The following is a 7,500-nucleotide window of genomic DNA, read 5'->3' as shown; positions in this document are numbered from 1 at the left end:
GACACCACAACACCAAGATCTTTTTCATTCTCAGCACTTGCCAGAGGTACATTACTCATTACGTATTTTGCTTGTACATTGTTACTTCCAATGTGTAGGACTTTACATTTTTCTATATTGAATTTCATTTGCCATTTTTCTGCCCAGCGTGTCAATTTATTTAAGTCACACTGTAGTTCTTGCCATTGTGACGTTGATGTCACTTTGCTCATTATTTTGGTGTCGTCCGCGAATTTGCTTATTTTACAAGTGATTCCTTCATCAATATCATTAATATAGACAATGAAAAGAATTGGTCCTAATACAGAGCCTTGAGGAACACCACTTTTCACATTGTGCCACTCTGATTCTGTCAGAGAGCCAGTCTTCCAGCCATTTCAGGGTATTTCCAGCTATGCCGTGAGCTTTTACTTTGCTGATTAGCCTCTTGTGAGGGACAGTGTCGAAAGCTTTCTGGAAATCAAGATAAATAACATCCACTGCTTTTGTTTCGTCATACGAGTTAAAAACTTTATAAAAGAAGTCTAGTAAGTTTGTTAAGCAGGATCGCTTATTTCTGAAACCATGTTGTGAATCTTTCATGATCTTATTTTCTTCTAAAAATTTGACAATCTTATCTCTGATTATCGTTTCCATCAGCTTGCACACTACTGAAGTAAGGCTGATTGGTCTGTAATTAGCTGGGAGGGATTTATTTCCTTTCTTGAAAATGGGCGTGACATTTGCTAGCTTCCACTCCTGGGAGACTTTCCCTGCTTGTAAAGTTTTATTGAATATAATCGTGAGTGGTTTTACGAGCTCGCTTTTCGCTTCTTTGAGAAGCCTGGATGATATCTTGTCTGGTCCAGGTGTTTTGTTTACGCTCATGCTGTTCATGACTGTGAGGATTTCATTTTCTGTAACTATGAAGTCAGGCAGTGTTCTACCTTGTGCCTGAGGAGGAGGAGGAGGAGGAGGAGGAGGAGGAGGAGGAGGAGGAGGAGGAGGAGGAGGAGGAGGAGGAAGAAAATAAAGAAGAACAAGAACAAGAAGAACAAAAAGAACAAGAAGAACAAGAACAAGAACAAGAACAAGAACAAGAAAAAGAAAAAGAAGAAAAAAAAGAGAAGAAGAAGAAGAAGAAGAAGAAGAAGAAGAAGAAGAAGAAGAAGAAGAAGAAGAAAAAGAAGAAGAAGAAGAAGAAGAAGTAAAAGAAGAAGAAGAAGAAGAAACGGAGGAGGAGGAGGAGGAGGAAGAGGAGAAGGAGGTAGTGATGATCAACAATAATACAAAAACAAATAATAAAATAGTAATGAAAACAGCAATAGAGAAAAGAAATAGAAACATCAGAAAGCATACCAAAAAAATACAAAAAAAGGGATGAACAATAAAAAGGGACAACAAAACCATTATTTACGCGAAAAAATGTGAAAAAAACACGCAAAATTATAAAAAAAGAGATGAAAATGAAAATAACAACAGTAATAATGATAAAACCAAGAGAAACAGCAAAAAAAAGAAGGAAAATAGGAAAATAAACAAAGAAATAACGCTGAGAGAGAGAGAGAGAGAGAGAGAGAGAGAGAGCACTACAACCACCACCACCACCACCCTCTCCACTTGTTGCTCAGTTCCAGGCTTCTCTCCGCAGTGACTCCCCGCTCTTAGTCCTCGTCCAACCCTCGTACAGGTAACTCTCTCTCTCTCTCTCTCTCTCTCTCTCTCTCTCTCTCTCTCTGGTGTATTTGAGTTTTATTTTTCTTTGCATTTTTTTCTTTTTCTGTCTTTTCTTCCAGCTCTTCGTCTATTTTTATTCCTTTTCGTACTCCTTTTTTTTTTTTTGTTCAATTCCCGTTTCTCAGTAAAGGCGAGTCTGTGTGAAATTTGTGAAGCGAGCGAGAAAATTGTGACTCCCTTTTCTCTCTCTCTTTTCACCCGAAGCTCACGGTGAACTGTTCGTGTGTGTGTGTGTGTGTGTGTGTGTGTGTGTGTGTGTGTGTGTGTGTGTGTGTGTGTGCATGTGTGTGTATTGAACAGTGTTGGCCCTCTCACTGCGTCACGAGAAATGAAATGTGAAAACAGTGATAATCTTAAGAGTGTTTTCAGTGTCTTCTTCTTCTTCTTCTTCTTCTTCTTCTTCTTCTTCTTCTTCTTCTTCTTCTTCTTCTCTACGTGACAAGAACACAGCCTGAGTCACCCAAATCCACAGGCGTCACGTGAAATCCAGAGTGAAAAATATTGATCAACTTATAAATCCGTACGTGGTCTTATTCGTTCTATCTATCTCATTTTACTTACGAAGCGGGAACGTGAAGGAACGCCACTCTACCTGCTGACAGTTCCACCTCCAACACAAACCCAGTGGGAAAAGACTGACTACCTGATGAATTGTTGAGTATACGAGTGGCTTTATTTCTTTACCTACTACACAAGAAAAAAAAATGGTGTTACCTGCGCCTCACCTACTCATTGACAACTGAACGATTCTCAAAGGACGTGAAGAATTGTAACTTATAAGAGTGTTTTTTTTTTCTTATTATTCTTCTTCTTACCTTCTGGAAAAGAAAAAAAATGGTCTTATTTGCGTTTCATCTTCGTGTTAATTGACAAAGTAAACAATTTCTACGACTGAGTGTTACATTTTTTTTTTTCCGCTCTCCCTCCCTCTCCCTTCTTCCTTCATCCTCTCTTCTTTCTGCTTGAGAGGATAAGAAAGCAACCCCTTCACCTGAATCTAATCGACTGCCTGACAATCTCACATGCGTCACAGAAAAACCATCAGGAAATTATGACACCCGGAGGAATTGTGCTTTTTATTCCTATCTGCGGGACAAGAGCAGAAAGATTTGCCCTCATCTGCTGACAACCTCCCTGCGTCGCGTCCCTGCCAGTGCCACAGTAATGACAACCTGGGGAATTGTTGTGTGAGTGCTTTTACCTATTTTCTTTTTCTTTTTTTCTACCAACGGGACAAGAATAGATACACTTGCCCTGATCTGAGTCCCCATCTATGTGCCGACAATAAACTGCGTCACATCAAACCGAGTGAAAAAATATTGGTGACCTCAAGAATCATTATGTTTAAGTGTTTTTTTTTCACCCGCGATACGAGAAAAGAAAGCATTACCTTCTTATAATCCCATTTACGTGTTGAGAAAATAATCTAAGTTACATCGAATACAAAGGAGGAAAAATATGAATAGATAACCTTAAGCTCTTCATCATGAGTTTCAGGTATAATTAGACCATTTTATTTACATTAGGAAGAGTCTATGGAGGGCAGAAGATGGATGGCAAGAATCTTCAGTATTTTTAATCCCCCACTTAAGTTTCTGAAGCTGTATAAAATCACCAAATGATAAGCAGAATGAATATCGCAATACGTCATGATACTGAAGGGGTTAATTAAATATGTCTACCAGTCTCATTTATCAGCCTGACAGCAGTATAGAGACACACACCTTTCCGCACCTCAGTCTCACCTGTTAAACTCATTTGCATCCCATTACAGCGAGAGGTGAAATATGAATAACAAGAGGAGTTACGCCACTTTAACACTCACGTAAGCATCATTTTGCACCTGGGGAAAGAGAAACAAGCACACCTGTCCACACTCAGCCCCACCTGTGTGCTTATAATCTCACCTGTGTCATATTAAATCGAGTGGTGAATTACAAGCAACCATTAGCATTTCTACGTCCTTTTCACATTCATTCATCTAAGTTTCTTTAGTGCCTGGGGAAGAAATAGGAGATACACCTGGATACCTAAACCTCACCTGCGTGCTAGCCTTCACCTGTATCACATCAAATCGAGTGATAGATTATGAAGAAGCATGAGTTTTTGTTCTTATATTCATCTAAGTGTCTTTCAGTACTTTGGAAAGAGAGGATAAATTCACCTAGATACCAAAACCTCACCTGCGTGCTATCTTTACCTGTATTGCATCAAACCAAGTGATAGTATGAAGAAGCATGAGTTTTTTTCGTCTTTTTGCATCTAGAAAGAGAGGACAGATATACTTCAACCTTACCTGCATGCCAACCTCACCTGAATCACATCAAACCGAGTGATAAATTATGAAGAATCATCAGTTTTCGTTCCTGTATTCATCTAAGTATCTTTTTTGCACCTGGGAGACAGAGGAAAGACACACCTGTACATACCTGAACTTCACCTGCGTGCTAACCTCACTTGTATTGCATCAAACCGAGGGATAAATAACAAAGAAGCATTGATTTTTGTTCCTATACTCATTTAAGTGTCGTTTTAGCAATAAGGTAAGAGGAAACAGACAGACAGTCCTTACCTGTGCTACATGAATACACGTGCAAAGTATACACACCACAATTACCAGACATCATTTCCTTCAATTAAGGGAAAAACGAAGGAAAAACAAAACTCTAAACACTGCATATTCACCTCCGCTCTCTTAGTTTCCATCTGCACAAGTGAAGAGAGAATAAATATGCACGAGAAACTCCGCCTTTACTTTCTTACTCCGGAAAATCTGCTAGAAGGTTTCGCGCCATGGAAGAGGAAGAGGAGGAGGAGGTGGAGGAAGAGGTGGAGGAAGAAGAACCACGTGCAGTATAGTCAGAATACATGACGCCAAAACTTTTATACCTCTCCCGGACAAACACACAGAAAAGAAAAACAAAGAAGTAAAACGAAAAAATAGGATAAGGAATCTCACTGCATGAATGAGTTTGTGTGTAAAAGTTTATAATGAGATGTAGGAAGTTATTATTGCATACCGTAGAGAGAGGGAGAGAGAGAGAGAGAGAGAGAGAGAGAGAGAGAGAGAGAGAGAGAGAGAGAGAGAGAAAGAGGGGGAGATAATGTGTGTGTGTGTGTGTGTGTGTGTGTGTGTGTGTGTGTGTGTGTGTGTGTGTGTGTGTGTGTGTGTGTGTGTGTGTGTGTGTGTGCTCTCAAGGGTGTCTCCTGCATCTTTCTTTCACCGTGGCACTAATGGATACACGGGGTGATGGGGAGGTGGGGGGCGTCGTAAACATAGTGGCTCGACATGGCTGTTCTCTGGGGCGTCTAGAAGGTGTTTGCGTCCACCTCCCAGAGACTGAACGGGGGACCAGGAGCACCAGACACAGACACACTGACGAGGGAAGGAATTGAAGCCTCCAGAGAGAGAGAGAGAGAGAGAGAGAGAGAGAGAGGAAAGAATGGAGGAACGAATGGACAGACAGACGAACAGGTAAAGAAACAGACACACCTGAATAAAGAAGGAATGAGTTGAAGGACAGACAGAAACACACACACGCGCACACACACACACACACACACACACACACACACACACACACACACACACACACACACACACACACACGATAACAAGCGTAGTTCGAACCAAACGCAACTAAAAACAAAACAAAATCGATAACACACCAACAAGAGAGAGAGAGAGAGAGAGAGGGGCAGCAATATAAACTAACCAATAACCTCATACGTGGAGCAATCATAACGCCAGGATAAGCACTCCTAGTCTACACTCCCTTCACAGATCAAATATGCCAAGAAGAGAGAGAGAGAGAGAGAGAGAGAGAGGTTAGGGAGAGGTAAGGTAACTCCGTCTTTGGAAGCAAGGTAAACTCTGACACGTAGTTAATTTAGTTACTCTCTCTCTCTCTCTCTCTCTCTCTCTCTCTCTTGACATGTACAAATTGTCTCATCTCTCTCGGTTTCCCTCCAGACTTTCCTTCTTCTCTCTCCCTTTCTTTGTTCATGTGCTTCTCTTCTTTCCTCCTGTATTACCTCCCTCTCTTTCTTCTGTGCTGCGTATCACTTTTCTTCCATTAAAACCTTTATCATTTTCTTTCTCTCTTCGTTTTATATTTCCATTCCTAATTACTCCTTTTACTTAATTACTTTTATCTTTTCTTCCTCCTCCTCCTCCTCCTCCTCCTCCTCCTTCTTTTCTTTCTCCTATAAAAGAGAAATATGTAAAACTCTCTATAATGAAGGCAATTTATTTATTTTTTTTTCCTTTCTTTCATACGCATTTTTTTTATTTCAACCATTCATGCATTTTAAATCTTTTATAAAACGCCTTTTTGTCTTTACAGTCGAAAAGCTGCAACGGTTTTTGTTTTTTTGTTTTTTTTTCCTCAAATAACATTCACAGTTTTCCCTCTCCCCGCGTGTCTCTTGGGATGTTCGTAGTTTTTTTTTTTTTTTTCCTTTCCCAAACTTTTTCATCCAATTTTGTTTTTCCAGTAGTGGCACATTTACTTTTAAACAATTCACCTTCTCCTTTCGATAAAAACCTACATAATTTATTTCATTTATTTTCATTCTCTTCTCTTTTCTTTCCTTCATAACTGCATTACTCTCTTCCTCTTTTTTTTTTCCTTTTATTTCCAGCTACATTATAACCTTCATTCTCTTTCTCTGTCAATCACTAAGGTTTCCACATAATCTCCATCCTCATTTCATTTCATTCTCTTTTTTCTCTCAATCTGTATTCTTCATTCCCTTTCAATTTCTTGTATTTTTCAATCGCTACTAAGACTTCACATAATTCTCATTTTCCTTTCCTTTTCATTCAATTTTTTTTCTTTTATCAATCACTAACACATTTACATTATATTCCTCATTCCCTTTCATTCTCTTTTTTCTATTAATCACTGCTATGACTTCACATTATTTTCATTTTCCTTTCCCTTCATTCTACTTTTTTTTTTGCTATCGATTACCAAGACATTACATTACATTCTTCATTTCATTTTGCTCTCTCTTTTCTATTGATCTAAGACTTCCACACACTATTTTCATTGGCTTTCCCTTCATTCTCTTTTTTATCAATCTTTAAGACATTTACATTACATTCCTTATTATCTTTTATTCTCTTTTCTATCAATCTAAGACTTCCACATTGTTCTCATCATTTCTCCCCTTCATTTTATTTTCTTTTTCATCAATCTCTAAAACTGTCTCATTATTCCCATCCTTCTTTCGTTTCAATCATAGCCAATTCACTCTTTCTTGTCTTTCCCTTCAGTCACTTAAAACTCGCATGATTCTCTTCCTTCCTTGAATTAGAGATGCATACACTCGCCCTTCTCTTTCTCCCCTTCAGTCACTGGATACACACACCTCTTCTCAGTGACAGCTACCCGACACTACGCCATACAACCCTTTCTTTCTTCCCTTCAATAATCTACACTAGTTGACTCTCTATTCACGTTATTTCTTTCTTTTTTCCTTCTATCTTCCTCTCTTCTCAGTGACAGCTACCCGACCCCACGCCATACTACCCTTTCTCTCTTCCCTTCAATAATCTACACTATTTCACTCTCTATTCACGTCATTTCACTTTCTTTTTCCCTTCCTACATTAGAATTCAATCTGAAATTCCGGTGCCATTCTTTAATTTCGCCTTCCAAAGAGAGAATATTGAATCCGGTATTTCATCATTGTCAATCCGGGAGCGGAAAGGCATAAGCATCGATTTCATATACGGCAAATGTTCCCTCCGCTGTTAGTGACGCCGTGAGTGACAGA

This window comes from Portunus trituberculatus, chromosome 24 (genome assembly GCF_017591435.1).
Source record: "Portunus trituberculatus isolate SZX2019 chromosome 24, ASM1759143v1, whole genome shotgun sequence".
In the NCBI taxonomy this organism is placed as follows: Eukaryota; Metazoa; Arthropoda; class Malacostraca; order Decapoda; family Portunidae; genus Portunus; species Portunus trituberculatus.
Note: the sequence above shows the minus strand (reverse complement) of the source record.